Source organism: Lutra lutra, chromosome 11, assembly GCF_902655055.1.
Source record: "Lutra lutra chromosome 11, mLutLut1.2, whole genome shotgun sequence".
Lineage (NCBI taxonomy): Eukaryota > Metazoa > Chordata > Mammalia > Carnivora > Mustelidae > Lutra > Lutra lutra.
Window position 1 is genome coordinate 35,291,695 of NC_062288.1, and position 23,671 is coordinate 35,315,365.

Below are 23,671 nucleotides of genomic sequence, written 5' to 3' on the forward strand. Positions count from 1 at the left end.
CTAGGAACATCGCCAAAAGCAAGGGAAGCAAGGGCAAAAATGAACTATTGGGATTTTATCAAGATCAAAAGCTTTTGCACAGCAAAGGAAACAGTTAACAAAACCAAAAGACAACTGACAGAATGGAAGAAGATATTTGCAAATGACATATCAGATAAAGGGCTAGTGTCCAAAATCTATAAAGAACTTAGCAAACTCAACACCCAAAGAACAAATAATCCAATCAAGAAATGGGCAGAGGACATGAACAGACATTTCTGCAAAGAAGACATCCAGATGGCCAACAGACACATGAAAAAGTGCTCCACATCACTCGGCATCAGGGAAATACAAATCAAAACCACAATGAGATATCACCTCACACCAGTCAGAATGGCTAAAATTAACAAGTCAGGAAATGACAGATGCTGGCGAGGATGCGGAGAAAGGGGAACCCTCCTACACTGTTGGTGGGAATGCAAGCTGGTGCAACCACTCTGGAAAACAGCATGGAGGTTCCTCAAAAAGTTGAAAATAGAACTACCCTATGACCCAGCAATTGCACTGCTGGGTATTTACCCTAAAGATACAAACGTAGTGATGCGAAGGGGCACGTGCACCCGAATGTTTATAGCAGCAATGTCTACAATAGCCAAACTATGGAAAGAACCTAGATGTCCCTCAACAGACGAATGGATAAAGAAGATGTGGTATATATTCACAATGGAATACTATGCAGCCATCAAAGAAATGAAATCTTGCCATTTGCGACGACGTGGATGGAACTAGAGGGTATCATGCTTAGCGAAATAAGTCAATCGGAGAAAGACAACTATCATATGATCTCCCTGATATGAGGGAGAGGAGATGCAACATGGGGGTTAAGGGGGTAGGAGAAGAGTAAATGAAACAAGATGGGATTGGGAGGGAGACAAACCATAAGTGACTCTTAATCTCACAAAACAAACTGAGGGTTGATGGGGGGAGGGGGGGTTGGGATGGGGGTGGGATTATGGACACTGGGGAGGGTATGTGCTATGGTGAGTGCTGTGAAGTGTGTAAACCTGGTGATTCACAGACCTGTACCCCTGGGGATAAAAATATATTATATGTTTATAAAAAATAAAATTAATTAAAAAAAAAAAAAAGAATCATCACAGCCTGAAGGGCACCTGGGTGGCTCTGTTGATTAAGCATCTGACTCTTGATTTTGGCTCAGGTCATGATCTCAGGGTTGTGAGGGCTCCATGCTGGTCATGGAGCTTGCTTAAGATTCTCTCTCTAACCCTCCCCTGCCTCTCTCACAAAGGACAAAAAAAAAAAAAAAAAAGAGGAATTACTGTGACATATGTAGTGCTTAGAAAAATAGCCCTCCAGTGATCATGATTACATACTTTTTAACAGAAAACTCTCATTGCCGTGAATTGTTTTCTAGTCTCTCTAAATTATGTCTTTGCTTCATTTCATTGATTCCTAATAATTGCCCTTTACCTTGTGCCTAAAATCAACCCATTAGAATTTTTCCTTTGGGATGCCTGGGTGGCTCAGTGAGTTAAGTGGCTCCGCTTTCAACTCAGGTCATGATCTCAGGGTCCTGGGATCGAGCCCCACATCAGGCTCTCTGCTCAGCGGGGAGCCTGCTTCCTCCCCCTCTCTCTCTCTGCCTGCCTCTCTGCCTACTCTACTACTCTGTATCAAATAAATAAATAAAATTTTTAAAAAAAGAATTTTTGCTGATAACAAATTACTGAGTGGGGCACCTGGGTGGCACAGTCCATTAAGCATCTGCCTCTTGGTTTCAGCTCAGGTCATGATCTCAGGGTCGTGAGATTGAGCCCTATGTTAGGCTCGGAGCCAGACTGACACACACAACACACATTCTCTCCCCCCCCACACCTCGGCCCCTTCCCCATGTGCTCTCATGCTCTCTTTCTCTCTCTCTCTCTCTCTCTCTTTCTCTAAAATAAATAAATCTTTTTTAAAAAATAAAGTACTGAGAGAGACAGGGTTTAACTTTACTGTGTTAATCCAAGCATGAGCAGTTTTACATCCTGCTTGGACCAGGGTCCTCAATAATTGATTATGAGAACTCTGGTGCTATGTAATTGCTTGTATAAACTCTTGTCACAAAAACTCTGGGAGGTCAGTAATTAGAAAACAAAAGAGCTTTTCTGTATTAGCATCTCAGGCCCCAGCTCATTGTTCATGACATCTCCTATGGAGCCTCCCCCCTCACCCCATTGAAGAATGGCAAAAGGAACAAAACCAAAACAGCTTATTGAAGCTGATGAGGCTGGGTTTGTTTTTTCCCCCACTTTTGTATACTTCATACAATGTACATTCTATTTATTATGTTTAAAATGGAATTTGAGTGGTTTTTCCTCATGATAACATGAAGCTATCTGGTTTTTGTTTTTTTGTTTTTCTTTCCTTCCAAATGGCCCCAGTGTTCAAAGTCAGAACTTTTGAAAGGACTTAACAGAGCATCATGAGACGTGATAGGTGCTTAGGGTACAATTTTAATGCCAGCAGACTGGAAAACAAACAGCATAACCCAGACAAGGCATGACTTTGTTCTCTAGCATTTGTGTGAAGAGGAAATAAGATCTTTCTGGGATGTGCTCTGGCTCACAGGTGTGGAAGAGAAGATGTCACATTCCTGACTTAACCACATTGTATGTGGGATTCTGGTTTGGGGGCAAGGCAAAAAGGTATTACCTCGCCTCCCACAATAAGGGCTCAACTTCCTTAACTCTATTGGTGCTTTTGTCTCAGTCAGCCCCAAGTGGACACTAAAAAAGCATGCGGCATCCCTTCATCTCACGAGCCTGGTGTGCACTGGCTAATGTCACTGCATTCTTGGGCTCTGTTGCCAGTGGAAGGGAGAGCTTGACCCCAGGCCTGCAGGCGCTGTTCTTTGCTCTGCCGCTAAACCCCTGAGCTGTTGGCATTTTAATTGTTTTATGCCAGGAGGAAACCAATTGTGTTGATGTGAGTGTCTTATTCATCAGACATTACAGCCTTCACATTTTTAATGAGCCAAACCTCCCAGTCCACGACGTGTGACCACAGTGATTCAAGACAGGAGTGTAGTGATGATGTTTTCTAATTTATCACAGTGGCTCTTTAAAAGATTTGACAATATTTCAGATCTCCAAATGCTGCAATTTGAAAGTCTGTCTGAGGTCGTGTGCTAATCAAATACAATCATGTTTGAGTTAGAAAGGACAGCAGAGCAGGAAAGCTAGGAGTTAGTGCACATTTTCCTTTTCCTTTTAAATGCATAGGCAAATATAAAAACTCAAGTGAACAAACTATTTAATGAGTACCTGAGGCATCTTTCTGGTGCGTGGTGATTGATATGAGGGCTGGAGAGGGGTATACTGTGGGGAGTCAGGCCACATTCGCACTTCTCGTCCTGTGAGAGTGGCAGCCCTAGCCACCTCCTCTGTGAGGGCCAGCACAGGCATGTATGAATTTAAATAGGTAGGATTTATTGAAAGTGCAACTGAGAATTGTGGTGAAGAATAAGCTGATGGTCTTGAATTCAACAACCTCATTAAAGCAGAATGGGATTGACCAGAGCTTTGATTTAAAAAAAAAAAAAAAAGTTACAGAGGAAGGTCTAAAATGCAGAGTCGAGGAGAGGTCAAAAATCCCTTGGCGGCTGGGCAGAGGGCAGTCTCATATCCCACCCACTTCTCAACAAATCTTTTGCCACTCTCAGGGGTTAGCGTTTGCAACACTTTGTGACACGCGTTTTGAGACCAGAGCATCAGCATGTCTTTGTTCATGTAGTAAAATGAAGTGCCAGGCACGCTGGCTCTGTTTATATAATAAAGTTGGGAGGAACAGCTTGTCAACCCTGTTGTCTCTGTGAGGGTGACCAACTCCTTCTGATTTTTCCCAGCTTTAAAACTGAGATTCCTCCATCCTGGAAACCTCCTTCAGGCCTGGCAAACCGGGACAGCTGGTCCCCCTAGTTCCTAGAAAGGTGGTGGTTCCTCTAGTGAGTGCTGTGGGCACTTAAGCCTGAGCAGACAGACACCTCCTGCTGTCAAAAATGCCACAGGCATTGAACCAGTGGCTCAAGGAGTAGAACTTTAAACAAAACAAAACAAAAACACTCCATTTTATAAAATCTATTATTTTCTTACCATCATGTTCTTTTTTTAGGCACTTGCATTTAATGAGCAAATAAATGGAAATATACTTCGAATGAGAGAAAATGCTACCTGAGCACAAAATGCTAGTATTTACTCCTCACGGCACATATTCTGTAGATCTGCCTCTCAGAACTCATCTTGGCTATTAGATATACTAACTTGTGGGGCACCTGGCTGGCTCAGTCAGTGGAACATGCAACTCTTGATCTTAGGGTTGTGAGTTCAAGCCCCATGCTGGGGCAGAGATTATTTAAAAATGAGATCTTTTTTTTTTTCTTTTTTTTAATGGCAAAAAAATTTATATTAGATTTAGCCAGCTGGACTCAGTTCAGATGATCCCAATTTTGTTGGCAACATCCAAAGCATCATAGTCAGGGGCCAGCAGAACATATGCCTTCTTCTCTCCATCAGGCCTGATCAAGGTGTTGACCTTGGCCACATCAATGTCATAGAGCTGCTTCACAGCCTGTTTGCTCTGGTGCTTGTTGGCCTTGACCTCCACAATGAACACAAGTGTGTTGTTGTCTTCTGTTTTCTTCATGGCTGACTCAGTATCAGTGGGAACTTGATGATGGCATAGTGATGAAGATTGTTTCTCCTGGGAGTGCTTTTTCGAGGGTATTTGGGCTGCCTTTAGAGATGCAGAGTCTTGGGTTGTTGGAAAGTAGTGACAGTGACCTGCAGATCTTTTTTGTGTGACTGTGGATGCCTTTCAGCACCGCTTTCTTGGCCTTCGAAGCCTTTGCTTTGGCTTCGGGTTTAGGAGGGGCTGGGGCTTCCTTCTAAGCTTTCAGCACCATCTTTGTGAAAGGCAAAATGAAATCTTTTTTTTTTTTTTAAAGATACAGTAATTTGTTATAGCAGTATAGCCAGTATCAAAATATTTTATTGTAATTTTGTGGAGATGCGTATCCAGTGACTCAATATGTAGATACTTTCCATGATTCAGCACTTAGGATCCTTGATCTTGGTCTGGAAGTTGTTCCTTGGCAGTGTTCACCTGGTGGGGCAGCTATGGGAAGGAGTTGGTGGGAGGTGAGCTGGCTGTGCAGCATCTGCATCCCCCAATATGGCCTTGTGGGACCTTCCTGGGGGAAGAAATGTGCTATGGTAGTGAATGTGTTGTTCTGTGATGGTATCAGAATAGATGTTAGTGCTAGACTAAGATTTCCATTTTCCTGCCTGCATTCAGCAGAATACCCCTGTAAAAATTATATGGCTTATGGGGAAAAATAGAGTAAGAGGCAGACAGCTCAAAATGTAATCAACTTAGTAACCATAATGTTTCTGTCTGTTCAGGCCACTATAACAGAATGCCATAGAATGGTGGCTTTACAAACAACAGAAATTTATTTCTCACAGTTCTGGAGGCCGGAAGCCCAAGAGCAAGGCACCAGTAGATTCATGTCTGATGAAGACCCTCTTTCTCTTCTTTCTGTGTCCTCACATGGTGAAGGGTGAGAGAGCTCCCTAGGGTCTCTTTAGTAAGGGCACTAATCCCATTCATGTGAGTTCCACCCTGGTGATCTAATCACCCCCCAGGAGTCCACCTGGAACTACCATCCCACTGGGGATTAGGTTTCAATATAGGAATTTGGGGGGCATACAACATTCAGTCTAGAGCACAGAGCACTCATCGAAAGCAATAAAAACACTAATAAAAATACTAGCATCTCTTACAAGTGAAAGAAGATTGATGAAAGGGTTGAAGATGTAGAATTTTGGGTGACAGAGCAAATGTGCCAAGATCTAGGAGAACTGTATAAGAAACAGTTAATTCCAAGACAGAGCATATGGCCAAACCAAGGCAAGAGGAAGCATGTAGGCAAACAGACAGCATGTACAGTACTATACACCTCTTCAACTGACTATGTCTCTTGCATACGGCTGCCATGACTTGGTGGCTCAGAACGTCCACAATAGATTTAAGTCTCTCTCATGAACTAATATGACTTCTGGTTTATGCTGACACCATTCTTTATGTACCAACCATTTGTAATCTAATTTCAACCCCAGAAATTTGTGTTGCAGCTTTGCAGATTTCTGTAATATAATGGTTCGTAAGACAGAATGACATTGTAGGGGTGATGATATTATGTTGAATTCAAAACCCTTAGCATGGAAACTTCTGCTTCAACACTTTGGACAATAATACTAGACAAGTTTTAATTTGAAAAAAAAATCCACCCAAAATGAAGTCTCAGATGTCCTCTCAGATCTTTTAATTAAAGTCAGACATCAACCCTCGTGTTTCTCTGACTGCTAAATACTTAGAAGTGGTTTTATGATATTTGTGTGTGTTCATTTTAAGTTGTAAAAAATTCACACACTGCTAGGTTACATAGCTTTGTATTTGGTTTATCTAAATATAGTTTAGTAGGACTATAATATATAAGGAAGGTTAAAGAGTCAGAATTCTGTTTAATTAACTTATCCCACTTAGCAGCCAGTCAGTTATAAAGGTTTGCTGAGCAAGTAAATCTTCCAATATGAAATCTTTGAAAAAAAATAAGTCTCATTTGGTAAAGGTTTTGCTCTTCTTAACTTTGTCATTGAAACTATTTCAACGAGCTATTTCAAACCTCACAGTGTATGTATTTGTGTGTGTGTGCATATATGATTATATATATATATATGATTTATAGACATATTTTGTGTGTGTGTGTGTGTGTGTGTGTGTGTATGTAAAAGATGGCCTGTGTCTTGGATGTTCTTTTAAGACCTACATCAGTACTTTCCTTGTCTGTCTGCACTTCTCTTGGCCTTCACCAAGATGGAATATACTCCCAGAATCGCCATCCCCATGGATCTAAAATATGACTAGTCTTTTACATAAGGCCGATTTAATAAACAGTCACACCATGAAAATACAGCGTTCTTTTCAATTACCACTAATTATACATCACACAATGCCCAGTATTTAATGAGGATTTCGGTAAATGTTCACTGATAATGATGATTATTGAAATGATATGTTAAGTCCGTTTTCCTTGTGTGAGAAATGTTTTGTTTTGAAATGTTAGACTTACAGCCTTGCTTGAAAATTTTTAATTAAAATCTCCACTTTGGCATGAAGCTTAAAATGTGCAAAGTCACTGCAATTAGTGCATTGTGCATCCATATGGATGTTACCAAACGGCTTTCAACTTAAAGGATTTGAGCTATTTTGAATGATGGACCTTCTGTTAAGCTTAAAACAAAGCCTGTCTATTCCTGCATTCATTTTAATTAATATTCTCTTGCTGGTCTCAAAGATATGTTCCCTTCTGGGGGCTGGGGGGGGTGGTGAGGAAGAAACATGATTATCATAAGTGAGAAATAAGTTAGAGAAGTAGGTTTGGCTAATTTTCTACTTCCTTCAAGAAGCTTCAGTGCAACCTCAGAGTAACTGGAAAACACTGATTTCAGATGTTCTAAAAGAAAACCGATATTTCTAGCCAAATCATAACATAACTCACTTTAAAAAAAATGAAATTAAGCTGTCACCAGACTTTTTTTAGATCAGTATAAAGATTAAAACTTACCATGTTGAATGTGACATTTATATAAAATCTACAATATGAAATTTGAGTATGTATGTTCTATATATACAAATGAGTATATGCGCCATATATGTATATACTTGTATTTATACATATTTTTACTTCTGAGAGATCTGTACTTGCTTAGTTGCTTTAGGGTTTAGTAACCTTATTTCTGGAGTTAATTTTCTATAAGTAGTGAATGCTGCTGAAGATGAATTAAATACAAAAGATTAATTTTGTTGCTTTTCTTAGTATTTTAAGCAGTATTGAACTCAAAGTGGCACAGCCTCTTTAGTAGATTTTTTTTTCCTGGATATTTTACATGTGAAAGCTTATCAATATGGTGCTTGGGGAGGGGAAGCATTCTGTACTTTGTTTTCCACAATATCAGAACAAATTCTATAGACAGTTATATATGTTAGTTAAGGCCCTGATTTTCTAACTGTTCTCAAACGTCTCAAGCCACTTTCCATATACCTTCAAAAAGCTACTCACTTTGATGGCCACTGGAATCCTTTGACTTTACCAGTTTAGGCCAATTTTGAGTGCTGGTTTAAAAGTAGACAGCTAAAATGATCCAAAAATATCTTCACTGAATTCTCAAGAATAAGATAAATGTGAAAATTACAAAGCAGAATTATAGTTTATCAGAACATGTGGGTAAAATAATTCATCTAGCATGTGACTAGAAAGGCATAAAATCAGTAAGTCCATTCTAGAACACCACCATCCCAGGTCCTGTTTTGTTTTTTCCTTTTATTTTAGCATGATGGAAATTCATTCCCCACAGCCACTAGATTTGGCACAAAGATAACCTAATTTTTCCATATTGTCTGAATGTTTAATTTTTATTCCCCCCTTTTTAAAGCATGTCCTTAATTACATATCTATCTGTAAGTGACTCCTTATTTACCAGTGGTTTGGAGTCTACATTTGAAAAGAAGATTGGAACTGGTTTTATCTTACAGAATAACAGATAAAAGCTAAACTTGGTCAAATGCTATCCATTGCTTTTCTCAAAGATAACTTCATATTTTATAATTCTATACTGTCTTCACTATTGTGAGGCAGCTTTCTCTCTGTCAGATTTTAATAATTCTTTCCTCTCTGTTAGGCATCATTTAACAAAGAGTCTCTCAAACAGAAATGAACGGATTACCCTACAGCCTCACATGCATCCTGGTGAATATCCTGTTCACAATTTAGGCGATGAAAGGAAAACCTACAGTTGTTTTAATTTGGAACCAAAATAATCACTTCTCTCCAGTGAGGCTTAGAGGGGAAGAAAATGGGCCAGAGTCTTTCTGTAGGAAAGAAAAAAAAAAAAAAAAGACTACTTCGAAGAGGGGCAGTGCAGCAGGGGAAAAAATAAAATAAAACAATAAAACAAACACAAAGCCTCTGAGTGGGTAAATAGGCTAGTGAAAGAAAGGCCGTCTGATCGCATTGGTAGCACCCTAAGCTGGGGTCCTCAGCTGTATGGTCCCGCCAGCCTGCAAACTGCGTGTGTGTACGTAGGGGGGTGTGTGTGTATGTACACACAGAGACTTAATGGGGAGCACAGAGGGAATTAGAACAAGCCTGGCCCGTTTTTAATTTGGGTCTGTTTGCTTGCATTTAGCACTTAAGGGCTCCTACATTCAGTTTGCTCAAAAGAGTGATGAAGCACTCCTTGCTTATGCCTCAAATCAGAAATGCATGAAGTGCAGCTGCAGAGATAATACATTTTCCCCAAAGGCTTTGGCTGAGCAAATTAGGTGTCAATGGGGTGCCTGCGCAGGCAGTACTCTCTCTAATTAGTCTCTTGAGCCTAGTTGGTGGCGGGTATGAGATGATCTAATCAATTGGTCTGTGTCTGATGGTTCGTGTAAAAATCCTACCAGGCAGACTCTCTCCCATAGGTCACCCACCTGCACAGCGGGACTGCTCATTTTCATTTTTCATCTCCTCCATCACATGACGCTGACAGTTGGTTTTAAGAAAATTGAATCCAAAAAATATCTAGTTCAGAGGGCACATGGGTCAGAACAAAGTTGCATTATGGGTACCAGCGATCCAATTAATTAATATTTATAGCCGAGAAGCTCTATGTAGATATTTCTGAATAAGGATTTTATCAATAAAATCCAATTTCTTGTCTAAAACGTTCATTTCTAGGGAAAGAACATTGTAAAAGCAGGAAGCAAGATAAAAATGGCATCCGTTAATTGGATGATATATATACCTATGAATTGATGTGCACTGAGTTGAGCTTGTGGTCACACTCACTGTTCATTTGTATTGTATATGTGGTCTGTTTTAATAATCAATTAAATGTAAGGGAAGGACATACGTTGCTATTATATTTTGCTTCCCTGGGAATATTATATACCCTCACTCCTTCTACCCACCTCCCCATACATCGAACATATGATTACATTTAGATCTTAAAGAATTTTTCTAGCAGTAAACTGGCTTACCTTACATGTAGTCCTTGAAAATGGAAAGAATACTGAGACTGCCCAAGGAGGGAGAAGGGGCATGTCATGCTGCTGCTGAACAGGGTTGCTGCTGGCATGCATGCTGCTGGCAGGGTACTTGGCACAGTTGGGGCTATAGAGTCCTCTCACATAGGTAGGAAAGAGGATACCTCTTATTGGCACCTCCCTTCTTTTTTATTCCTGGCTCCTTCCATTAAATGTCTGAGCCCAAACCCAAATAAAGGACTTACCCGTAATCACTGTGTTCACCATTTATTATCCAATTACTATTATTATGCATTATCCTTTATTATCCAATTCTGCTTATGCCTTGGGTTAGGGACATACTGTTCTTCTAGAGATTCCATTTAAAGAATCAGGACGGAGGCAAAGACAGACACCACCAATGGCTAAAAAAAATGTTTAAACCAACCCAGCAGGATAGTAACATGCCAATGGATTATGGTGACAACGTCATTTATTATTACGTTAAATCAGGTATCCTGAAAATTACATCATTCAAATAGAATGTCATATGGTTTAAAAAAAAAAAAAGAAAAAAACTTGGCACACAGGAAGGTGGTTATTCCACCAGCCTTTCTTGGCTAATGGTGTATCTGTGGATCGTCAGTACTGTACAGTACTGACAGACCTCAAGAGCACAGGCCCAGCGTTCGCCCTCTGTCAATGCGCTGTGAGAGAACCCTGGTTCTAAACACATACTCCACTCCTGAATTTTCAGATTCCACCTCCTCCCTTCCTATTCATTGAGCAGAGGTTTCCTGAGTATCTGAGCAGGAGCTTGGCTACGCTATAGGGACATAATAGTCAACAAAACCAAGTTTATTCAGGAACATAAAGATGCCACCTGCCTCCCTATTTGCTCCCTCACAGGAAATGTCCCCATATGGGAGGGACATTTGAAGTCACTTGTTCAGGAGGTCATCCTGGGCAGGAGTACATTCTGGGGATTAGAGTGGTAGAATGGAGGAGAGGTGGAATGGAGGGATTAGAGTGGTAGAATGGAGGAGAGCAGTGACTGCAGTTGGCCCTTGAACAACACCAGTTCAATGGAGCCACGTCTATGCTTGCGTGCTGATTTTTTTTTTTGATACATAAAAAACAGTACTAGAAATGTATTTTCTCTTACGATTTTCTTAAGAACACTTCCTTTGCTCTAGCTGACTGTATTGTAGGAATACAGTACATGATACGTATCTAAAATATGTGTTAACCAGCTGTTCATATTACCAGTAAATCTTCCAGTCAATGGTAGGCAGGTAGTAGTTAAGTTTTTGGAGAGTCAGAAGTTCTATGCGATTTTCAACTGTGCAAGGAGCCAGAGCCCCAGTCCCTACATTGTTCAAGGGTCAACTATATGTCCTTTCTGTGTGGTGATAGGAACTCTACGCCTCGGTAAGATGGTGTCAGGAAAAACCCACAGCTCTCCCATTGGTCCAGGGTGGGCAAGTTTCCTGAAAGAGCAGCAACCTCTGTTTAAGCAACGTGGAAGAGAATGAGCGTTTTTTTCATCTGCGTAATCAAAATGTCAAGTTTGGTAGCAGGCTTGGGGACTAGCTGAAGATGCCTATGGACAGGTGTGTTTGAATTGTTGTGGGGACAGGTGCTCTGTCTTTGATGTCACTGGCCTCAGTAAAGATGTCAGTACATAAGTCAGAATGCATGATTCCATGGGAGCCACAGGGAGAGCACGAGATGGATTTACTTCATTTCCCTGGAAGAATGGGGGCTAAGGCAGTTGGTCTCCTTTTGTTATTTTTTGCTAGGGTGGTCACTTGTTTAGGAAGAGATTTGGAAAAGGCATATCTGGGCAGCCTGGCAGGAGTAAGGGCTGGCCAAGTGAGCCACAAGCAGCAAGTACGTGAGATAATATCTGAGGTGTTTGGACTTAGTGATAACAAAGGGCCTGTTTGTGATATGCACCCACCCAGGCTTCTCCCTCCCTGCCAGATCTCTCCCAGAAACTTAAGGTAAGGGCTTTTGTTTACATTTATCTCAGTCACTGAGGACAGAGAATTCTTAAGAATGGAATGTTACCTCTATCTCATACCACATACAAAAAGTAACTCAAAATGGATTGGAGATCTAAAAGTAAGGACTAAAACTATAAAACTCTTAGAAGAAAATGTAAATCTTCATAACCTTAAATTTGACCATGGATTTTTAGATATGACACCAAAACCATAAGCAACAAAAGAAAAAAATGGATAAATTGGACTTCATCCTAATTAAAAAGTTTTGTGCATCAAAGAATATTATCAACAGAGTGAAAAGACAGTCCACAAAATGGGAGTAAATGTTTGCAAATCAAGGGATTGATATCTAAAATATATAAAAATGGTTCAGTGGGTTAAAGCCTCTGCCTTCAGCTCAGGTCATGATCCCAGGGTTTTGGGATTGAGCCCCACATTGGGCTCTCTGCTCAGCGGGGAGCCTGCTTCCCTCCCTCTCTCTCTGCCTGCCTCTCTGCCTACTTGTGATCTCTGTCAAATAAATAAATAAAATCTTAAAATAAATAAATAAATAAATAAAAGTAAAAATAAAATATACAAAAAGTCCTACAACTCAGCAACAAAAAGACCAACAACCGAAATTTAAGAGTGGAAAAGGACTTAGAATACATATTTCTCCAAAGAAGAAACACAAATGGTCAACAAGGACACGAAAAGGTGCTCAAACTAATCATTAGGTAAATGCAAATCGAAACCTCAATGAGATACCAGTCGACCCCACTAGGATGTCTATAATAAAAAAAAAAAAAAATCAAAACCAGAAAATAACAAATATTGTCAAGGGTGTTGCAAAGAAACCAGAACCTGTATATATCACTGGTAGTAATATAAAATGGTGTAGCCGCTGTGGAAAATTGTTTGCCAGTTCTCCAAAAGTTAAGCATAAAATTACCACGTGACCCAGCAATTCCACTCCCAGATATTTACCCAAAAGAATTGAAAACAGGTATTTAAATACTTGCACATAAATGTTCATGGCAGCACTATTCACAATAGCAAAAAGGTGAAAACAGTCCAGATATACATCAACTCATGAATGGATTAAAAAACGTGGTTTGTCCATACAGTAAAGTATTACTGGCCCTAAGAAGGGATGAAGTACCAATACATGCTACAACATAGAGGAACATTATGCTAAGTGAAAGAAGTCAGACACAACAGGTCACATATTGTATGATTCTGTTTGTATGAAATATCCAGAATAGGTAAATACATAGAGACAGAAAGCAGATTCGTGTTTGCCAGGGGGCTGTGGCAAGAGGAGAATGGGAGTAACTGCTTCAAGGATATAGGGTCTCCTTTGGGGGTAACAAAAATGTTCTGGAACTAGACAGGGGATGTTTGGATAACATTATGAAAATCCTAAATGCCACTAAATCATATCCTGTACATTGGTTAATTTTAGGTTCTGTGAATTTCACCTCAATAAAAAAGAAAGGATGGAAGGTTAACCTTCCAAAAAACTATCCTGTTAAGCAGAGGATATGAGTTGGGAGTAGGGAGGATGCTATTCTTAACAGTAAGGGCTGGAACTTTTTGCTTTCTTGTCAAGGTAGCCTCACGTGGGCAGTAAAGTTATTACCACCACAGCCCTCATGACCAGCTGTGTCCAATAAAAGGCCAAAGTTCCTTCCCTGATCGGGAAGATGACAGTGTTGCACCATAGACTGGCGACAAGCAGGCCTAACCAGGCCTCAGTGACCTTGAACTTTAAATGGAAATGAGGACTTGTTTCTGGAATTTGGTGGAGCTGGAGTCTCTGGCCTGTGTGACTTGATCCTGGGAGTCTTTCTTTTCCTCCTTCCTGGCAAGACATGCCTTTCCCATCGAGGGACTCAATGAAAATTTTTAAGGACCGAAAAGAAATGTGGAGAGGAAGAGAGTAAACACTCCTTCTTTCTTCTTGAACCACTCATATGGAAGTAGTTACCAAGTTTAAGCAGGCACCCCTGGAAATGCACAGTCATATGCAGGATGGTGGGAAGAGGCTGGCAATTCAGGTCCTGCTGGCCAATTTTCCTTCTGTTGAAACTATGTCTCATAACAGGCAACGAAGGAATTATATACAGCTGGGCTTTTTTTAAAAGCATGTATGTGATCCATTTTTCTATTTCATGTCCTTTTATAAAAATGAACACAAGGATCTGTCCTTTTAATGATCTGTATGATGCTACAGGCACTTAATTAAGACCTGTATCACTACTAATGATTTGGGGAAGGAAATTTGCTGAATTTCTTTTTCTCTAAATACTCCAAGAAGAGGTTAGACCATTTAAGTTCATGGAGTTAAATTATTTTAAGGGGGAAAAAAATGGAGTCAGAACATTTGTTTATCGTGTTAAGAGAACTGTTTTTGGTGAAGGAGACCACTCTGTGTGCTCGGGGTGGTAGCAGAGAAAACGGGTAAGACTCACTTTTTAGCCTAACCAATTTTGATGTCTTGTGTAATTTAGAAAAAAATGAATGATGTAAGTTTGTTCTTTTTCTTTCTTTCTTTCTTTCTTTTTTTTTTTTTTTTTAATATATAGCAATTTTCTCTTTTCCTCCTTCCAGGATTAAGTTGTCATCATTCTGGGAAGAAAAAAAAACACATTAATGAAGTGGCCAATAATACGAAGGGAATCACGGATCAGTTTCCTTCCCCTCTGTGGTGGATTTTACTTACAAGAAAATTGAAGCTGGCAAGACCCTGTTTTCTCTGCAATTTATTTAAAACCTTGCACGCATTTGGATACCTTGTGATTTCCAAGAACTATGTGAAGACTAAGCTTTGCTTACTGATACATGGCATGTATTCTTTTCAGTCTTTTGTGTTTGATTTTGTTTGATTTCCCTCTGCAGCGCAGTGTCTCTGTAAAGGTTTTTATGCTTTCACCAGCCATGTCTTAAATACATTAAGACAACACATTTGGTGTTCACACTTCTTCAGTAACGTCTGTACTTGAAAGCCACATAGTGGCATAAAACAATGTGTGTTTTCTTTGAGAGCAGTGCATATTTTGCAACCACTAGGAAGGAAATCTTTAGCTAAAGCAAACCCCTGTTCTCAGGCTGACTTGACAACCTGGTCCCTGGCTGTGGGGCCCCACCTGTCGCTTACCTTTTGAGGACATTTGCAAATGTGGTTTTTTTCCTTGGAAATAACTGCACATGTATATAGGATATTGGAATCTGCTTAGCATTTTCAAGCCACGTAGCATGACTGGTTTTCAAGTAGGTTGGAAGTAAAGAAACAAATATCAAGCGTTAAGAACAAAGACAGGGATAAATTGCTTACTTTTCAACCTCTGGAAATTGAGGTGACTTTTTACCTGTTTTCTGGGTCTTGTGAACATCTTATATTTTCCATCCACTCTGTTATGCTTCAGGAGTGTTTTCTAAGTGGAGGAGAAAGGAATGAGGAACAGAATGCTTAAAACTTGGGTGCAAAAGAATTGTATCTGCTGGACATTAGAGCCCCAAAAGCCATCTTGGCTAGGTAACATTCAAAAAAAGCAAATTACAGAGTTATCCAGAGTTGAAAATCTGCTCATTTACACCAAAGCACCTTGGAATTACACTTTTTAAAACATTCCAAGCTGATTGGAAGACATCAGTGGGGACCTTAACTTTAACCGGTCTCCTGGAAAAAATGTTTTAACACAGGTTGGAGAAACAGTGCAGGAGTCTTGCTTTCAAGATGGTAAGGAAAAAAGAAAGGCCCAGCTTCCCTTATTAAGAAGATGAGGGGCCTTGAATGATGAAGGCGCGTATGTGACAACGACAGAAAGGTGGACTGGGCACACGCTTTGATGGGGAGGGCGAGCTGCCAGATGCAGGCCTTCTCCCAGTGGGGCCGCCCTCACCACACAACCCCAAATAATACTGAGGCCACCGGGGTAGTTAGGGAACTTCATCTAAAGCATGAAACCTGGCCCCTCAGAACACCAATTCCTATGGAAATACTTTTCATGTACATTGTTTTACATTTTCCTGTTGGTCAGAAAAGAGAGACTGAGAACTTGAAATGCATTGCACTTTTTAGGATCAAGACTAGGAATTGTGAGCCAGTTTGACAAAGGCATTCTCTTGAGAGTCACGTGAGGAAAAACCTTCTCTATAGTCGAAGCCAGTATTCCTAGGAAATTGAACCCAGAACTTCTAAGCATTAAAAGGGTACCTTCCCTGGAGTGGGGCATGAATAAATATGTCAAGGTCACAATCCATCCTACTCAGAAGTAGCATTCATTGAAAGCTTCTAGGTGCAAAGCAAAGAATTATTTACTAATTGATTTTAAAGAGAGCAAAAGTTACCCAAGGCTAGAATGTTTACTGTTTGCTACCTAGAAGTCTTTCCCATTCTTCTCTCAGACATTCCAACCCACTGGAAGTCTTTAGCAGTATTTTATGGTGTGCTTAAATTACGATTCCTTAATGTACATACGGAGAGAAAATTTTACATGTGATCAAGAACAGCCTTGCCTGTGATTGATTTTGAATTATTTATTTGGGGGAGAGGCATAACTTTTGTAATTAACCAAGTTTAAACCAAGAGCAGCTGATGATTAAATCTTGCTATTTAATAAGCTTTCTAAGTTGAACATTTGAAAATATTTAATATTAAGAGACTTCGATTAGGAATGGTGGCATCATTCAGAGATATGTGCCCATCACAGGCAGCTTCTCTCAGAAAGGAAACCTAAGCTGGTCAGTGTGGAGGAAAATCTGTTTTTTACACAGACGTGTCTCAGAAGGTCTCATTTTGGAGGTCTGTATCTCCCCATCCTTGTCTTCCACACAAGAAATCCAAAGTCTGCTTCATTTCTCTCCCCTTTCCTCTCCTATTGGCAATCCATCCCCCCACCTCCTCTCTCCTCGCCCCCTCCCACGGAGGGCAGCCATGAAAATCATTACAGAATGTGTTCATTAGCAGATTTATTATTCTATTGAGAAAGCACTGGAATGTTTTGTGAGATTATTTTTATATGAAGGACTGTCCTGAATTCATACAGCTGGACTATTAGGAATTCATTAGCATTGTGAAGGTATCAGTGCAACATGAGCGCACACACAGTATTCTGAAAGAAAAGTTGGGACTTTGTTTCCATTTTCTTAAAGGAACAGTTTGGTTGACTTAAAGATGCAGGATACGTAAGACATAAAAAAAATGTTTTTGCAGTGCTCAGAGGAAAAACAAAACAGGGCATAAGGCAGGGGTGGCTGTCCATCCACTGATAAAAGGGTGAGAAGCTATTTCTACCTCCCAAGAGCAGCAAGAAAAGTTTCCAGGGGAGCCTCCAGGTTTGCAGAGAAAGCAAGACCTCTTGGTATCTTTTCCTCAGTGTGTACATGACAGCCAGTGTAATTAATATCCTAGGTTATGTGTCTATATAAGATACTCATCTGTGAATAGTACTTACTGGTTTTGTAATCTTTGTTACATAAGAGGATGTTTAGGCTGTACATATTGGGGTAGATTATTCCCTGCCCCCTATACATAGGAATATGCTGCATAATTGCACATAACTTCTATCTCTCTTACTGGCTTGTAGGCAGAGGAAACCACATATGTTACTGCCTTGCAATTTTCTCATATACCAAAAACAACAACAACAAAAAGTCTCAAGTGAAATAAGCAATCTCCTATCTTCATTCCCCTTCCTACAGCAGCATATTTTAGAGGCACATACAAAAATCTACATTCTCTAGTTGGGAGTGGATTTTTTTTTTTAATTTTTCTTTTCTTTTTCTTTTCTTTTCTTTTCTTTTTTTTTTTTTGTATGATACACTGAGATGTGTACTTCATAGCAGAAGGTCGGTACCTAAGAAATGTATTAGCATCATTCAGAAAACTATTATATTCCAAAATGAAACATAGTAAGGAGAATGGAATAATACATGTTGCATATTTGTTCCCAAGTGTAATTTGTCTGTATTATGAAAGATGTAATGGTTTGTCAGCTGTCACTGTTGTTTTCTTGTAACATGATACGGAATAAAGTATAGCAGAATCTCTGTACATTTTCTTGCTACATCTTCTTGGTGCCAAATAACACCATACAGTGTCACAGAAACATTGTCTTAAAAACTCTTAGCACAGTCAGTTTTAGAGTGAAGTAAGAAAGCAAACAATCCTTGGATGTGAGAAGGAGTGAGTTAGCTGGAATGTTCCAGGAGTCTGTTAAACCCTCCCTTTTTAAATTTTTTTAAGATTTTATTTTTTAAATAATCCCTATACCAATATGGGGCTGGAACCTACCACCCCAAGATCAAGAGTTGCATGCTCTACTGAGCCAGCCAGGCGCCCCAAGCCCTCCCTTTTTTGATATGCTTTGTCAGACTTGGGTAAAGGGGTAGTGGCTACATAGAACAAATCTGTGAGCTGCAGGATCTTCGCAATTCCACCAGCTCCTTAATGACGTCCACCACATGTTCCATGCATCTGAACCAATCTGGTTTTGTTTAATGACAATCCTGTTTATCTTTTATTGTCTGTTTCTTAATTATCGTGTACATATTCTAAGAGGAGGTGAGTGGGTTACCCTCCAATGAATACAAATCAAAGCTTCAGCATGCCCACATTCTGCCAGAAGCATCCTTCCGTGAGCTGAGCACACTTCCCCAAACACCACCTAGTGGGCACCTGCACTCGAATTGACAGCGCCACCACTGGAAACCAGTCACATTCTGTCATCTCCTCCTCCTGGTCGGATCTGTCAGCTTCACAACTGCAAACAAACCGCTGCCCCACCCCCTAACTATGATGTCTATAAATTGCTAATAGTGTCCGTGCCAGATACAGTTATCAATTTATAGATATACTATTTGGTGATTTTAAAATGCTTGCCCTTGTAGGAGCACCTGGATGGCTCAGTTGGTTGAGTGTCTAACTCTTGATCCGGGGTCAGGTCATGATCTCAGGGTTGTGAGATGGAGCCTGGTGTTGGGCTCTGCCCTCAGCCGGCAGTCTGCTTGAGATTCTCTCCGTCTTCTGCCCCCTCTCTTCCTGCTCATGAGCTCTCTCACGCTCTCTCTCAAATAAATAGGCAAGTCTTTTTAAAATAGTGTTTACCCTTGGAGGCAAAAAAACGCAGTTCAAGCCTCATGTTAGGATGACTCAGGACCCCTGGCTTTCCCCCGGGAAGACCCTCACTCACCAGCAGCAGCCGCCTCAGGTTATCCTTCCCATGCTTCTCTCCCACAACTGAGTTCGTGAGCCCTTCACAAGCTTAACATCATTACAAATTTCAGAGACTGTAAGCTTTCTCAAGCTTACCCTTCTCACAAAACCAGATGTAAGTGTTCTCCGCTGATGCAGAGCCCATTCCAGAAAAGCTCATGAGAGCCACCACGTCTTCAACTCCCCGGCTGCCCCTGCTGTTTTCCCCTACGGCAGCAGAAGTCGTCTCCGCCAAGGACACGTGCATTTCCACACAGTCCTGCCAGCACCCGCGGATTCTGAGACAGGAGATTGTGCAAAGGCAGACTTCGGGGTAGTCAAGGCAGAGATAATGAAATAATACGCAAATCTCTCAGTTCGATGGGAGCCAGAAATCACCCTGGAAACTGATGACAATTAGAGAAGTGTCAAAAGAATAACTGGTGTCTGGGTGTTGTTTCAAGGCAGCGAAACACACAGGACACCGTCCTACTTCCCTCAGCTGCGGGGGCGCATGCGCCCTCGGTTGAGGTCACTTCCGCAAGCCTCGGCGGTGCGCTCCTGTTCTAGAGCCTCGCTGTGCCATTGAATCCTCGGAGCTCTTAATGAAGGAAAGAAGGAGCAAGAGGACTGGTATCTACAAGAGGCCCAAGAATTAGCTTTGAGGAGTATTTTTAACTTTTTAAACGCAGCCGCCGGGATGGCAATCCCCTCTCAGCTCCATAATTGCCCAGCGTCCTCTTTTTCAGCGGAGCTGTTCCAGCGCCGCAGGTCGGAGGATGTGCTGTGTGCTGCCTGAGACAAGCAGCGAGAGTCGGGAGGGCGGCACTCCTAGAGCTGCTGTTGGCCCCCAGAGTAAAGAGAAAGCAGAGGGGAAGGTGTCGGAGCAACCCTGTGCCACTAGGTTAACACGTACAGTCGCCGGATAATGGCGGGCATTGTCAGTCTCCGCAATGAGAACCCCACAGTGGCCCAGCAGCCTGCTGCTACCAGTGGGTGGTGGCGTTATGGGCATTAGCTTTGAGAAGCTTAGACAGCAGAGGGGGCTAGGATAAAGGACACAAATCAGGGGAAAACTGACAAGATTAAAAAAAAATCCAAGGCCTCGTATTTACTGTTCATCCCCCATGCTCTCGGTGTACTGTATTGTCTGCGACGAGTCCTGCTGAGAGAGAGCCAGGCACAATAATAGCTCAGAGCAGCCTTGCAGCCCCGGAGCCAGCTTCTGCCAATGGTGCTGGCTGTGCTGCTGGAGAATGGGATTCTGATAGAGTTGTCTTTTTTCTCCTTCCCTGTAAGACCACCAATAATTATGGAGGGCACACTGCAAACATGGGGTAAGGGTTGCCTATTGGAATGTGTCCTGGGAAGTGACCCAGCAGGGGTCCCAGTGAAGGTGTGTGCCACCGTCGTCGTCCAAGGTGGGCCTGCCTGACAGATGCACACAGTGCTGGGCTCGCACAGGGACACGTGTTTGAACCAGCCGTTCAAGGATGTGGAGAAGTCGAAATGAAGCTGGCTTTGTACATCATACCACAGTGGGAAACAATGATCCCTTCCCCTCGCTCCTCCTTCGGCCTAGTCAGGTAAGTGGGGACCTTGTGTCCTCAGGGAAAGGCTGTAATCCACTCAGATCCCTGGGGAAAGCAGGCACAGGTCCCATAACTTTACTTTGCCTTGCATTTGGGGAATTCCGGTTCTCACGTTACATTCACTTAGCCCAGTGGCTCACAGCTCTGGCTCTCATTAGAATCATGGGGATGTCTTAGAAACACCCAACCCCAGACCAGTTCATCCTGAAATATTCAGAGTGGGGCCCTGGCATTGGTGTGTTTGGAGAGTTCAACAGGTGGCTCTGTAGAGCAGACCCACACGAGAACTACTAGACTCTTCCCTTCCTCCTGTCTGCTGCTGCTCTAGGGGTAGGGCAGGCAAACTGTTTATGTAAGAGCCAGAGAGCAAATATATTCAGCTTCCCAGGCCATACAGTCTCTGTCACAACTCCTCACTCTGCTGTTGTGGCATGAAATCAGCCGTGCACGATACACACATGAATGGCTTTGGCTGTGTGCCAGTCACACAATTCGTGGGCACTGAAGTTTGAATTGCATATAATGTTCACATATCATGAAATATCTTTCTTTTGACTTTTAAACACTATTTGTAAATGGAAAACCCACTTTTAGCTCACAGCCTGTATAAAAACATACAGCAGGCAAGAATTTGCCTGGGGTCTGTAGCTTGCTTGCCTTGGCTTAGAATATCGCCCTGGTAATGGGCTCCCCCATTACCAGGGGGTCCCCCCCCGGTCCTCCAAGACCACCCCTGACATTTGCTGGGCCCAGGGTAGAATCAAAATGGAGGCCCACATAGCTTATATCTAAATATTTAAAAATATAAATCCAACTAACAAAATGTCAAATATATTCTGTTCTCTTACCCGGACAAATACGTCTTCATAATAACCTAGAAGTCTTGGGTTGAACTTAGAACTGCTAGACTTCTCTCCAAGTTCTTCTCCAAAACATGTCAGCATGTAGGTAGCCGGGTTCAAGGCCTCTCTGTGGCTTTTCGCTTCCCACTCTTAGCTCTAAGGGTGTGGGTCCAGAGTGAGGGTTACACGTGCATGGGTATCAACATCCAGTCCCCACATCCATACTCTGCTCTACCCTTGGCACAGTCCCTCCTTGGCCAACCCTTGGGGACCAGGTGCCTATCTTCAGGGAAGGTGCTTTAGGAAGATTCCATACACCAAGAGAACTCCAGAGTCCCAGACATGTGGAATATATGGAGTAGAAGTGGGGGAGGTAGGTTCCTTTTGGGCATGACACCATGAATTCCTCATTCTGGTGTAGAGGGGTGGGTGCTATGCCCAGAGAGCCAAACCCTTTAAAATGTGAACCAGAAAATGGACCCCTCATCCCTGGGCTTAAGGACAGTGCTGGTGGGTGATAAGAGCCTGAAAATTAGTTCCGGTGGGTTTTCAGGTCCCTTGTGCATTTCATTGACCCACCCTACTCCAAAGCCATAGATGGCTGATTTCAGGCAGGAACACTGTGACAAGAGGCAAAAAAATTGTTTTCATCTATTTCTTAGAATTAAAGGCTCTGACCTCCTCTCAGTCATATACTGGAACCAGCTGGTACCAGTTCACAAAAACTGACGGTAAATATTTAGGAATTTTGTGAGTCAATTCTTAAATCACTGATAACTTAAAATCAGATGGGAGTATGTACACCACAAAAATGAGTCAACTGTACAAATCCGGTCCTTTTTGCTTTTTTTCTTTTTTAAGAGTTGGTTTCCCGACAGCCCACTGCCTTTTGGCCCCTTTCCTTCCAGGCTCGTCTTCCACCTCTCCAGGCTCACATCTTCTACCTGCCCCATGCTGAACTTGCCACTGATCCCTGGATATTCCAGACCTTCTCATGGCCCTGTTCTTTGGAAATACTGTTCCTTCTGATTAGAATGACTTTCCCTGTTTTTCTAGCAGCCAAATTCCTATTAATACTTTTAAGTCCCTCTTCAAAAAGTCTCTTCCAAAGCATCCCCTCAAAACAATTCCTCCTTCTTCCAAGTTCCTACATCACTTTGAAAATAGTAACAATAACAAGTCTTTTTCAATCTCTTTGTCGTCTGATGAGAGAGATGAGAGTGACCAGGGCCCAGTATTTAACAATTTTTAAAATAAATCAGTTATTAAAGGATAATACAGATTAAACATGAGTGGAATGGAATATAGTTTACCTTTCTAAGAAAGCATTTAGAAGGCTACAAACAACATGAACATATTGCACATGTACTCTGTGTGACTCTAAACAAAGACCTGCCCAATTCTGTGGGAGAAAAGGAAACCAAAGAGGGCAGATTTCTGGTTGACCTCAGGAGCTCACAGAGGCAGGGGTTCCTATACCTGGCCGGCTGCCCAAATCCCCCAGGGAGCTTTCTTTCTTTCTTTCTTTCTTTTTTTTTTAAGATTTTATTTATTTATTTGACAGACAGAGACCACAAGTAGGCAGAGAGGCAGAGAGGGTGGGGGAAGCAGGCTCCCCGCCGAGCAGAGAGCCCTATTAGGGCCTTGATCCTAGGACCCTGAGATCATGACCTGAGCCAAAGGCAGAGGCTTAACCCACTGAGCCACCCAGGCCCCCCGGGGAGCTTTCTAAACATTCATACTGAACCCCAGTCTCTGAGGTGCCAGTCTAGGTGTGTGTACTTTTAAAGTCTCCTCAAGGGTTTCTGCTGGTCAACCATGACAGTGAACCGCTCTGGAGGGAAGCTGAAGTGCATAACCTTCTACCCAGTCTGTTCATCTGTCTCGGATTTCCCTTCCACCCTCTCCCCCTTAAGATTCTGTTCAAATTGCAAATCA

The 23,671-nt window shown here is 41.8% G+C and overlaps 1 protein-coding gene, 1 long non-coding RNA gene and 1 pseudogene across 3 annotated transcripts in view; 1 reads left to right on the forward strand and 2 right to left on the reverse strand.

Moving 5' to 3' along the window:
- Window positions 1–17,759, forward strand: part of CDK14 (cyclin dependent kinase 14) — a 592,901-nt gene extending 575,142 nt beyond the window's left edge. For both annotated transcript variants that reach the window (XM_047694483.1, XM_047694485.1), the window contains one exon: window positions 14,715–17,759. The gene's annotated coding sequence lies outside the window, so the exon portion shown is untranslated. The remainder of the gene's footprint in view (window positions 1–14,714) is intronic.
- On the reverse strand, window positions 4,470–6,944 carry LOC125080487 (60S ribosomal protein L23a-like; annotated as a pseudogene).
- Window positions 15,277–22,334, reverse strand: LOC125080594 (uncharacterized). Its single transcript, XR_007121418.1, has 4 exons — window positions 22,313–22,334; window positions 21,740–21,887; window positions 15,473–15,538; window positions 15,277–15,363 (listed from the first exon to the last, which is right to left on the reverse strand). It is a non-coding gene; the product is annotated as an uncharacterized LOC125080594 (long non-coding RNA).
- Between the last annotated feature and the right edge of the window lie 1,337 nt (window positions 22,335–23,671).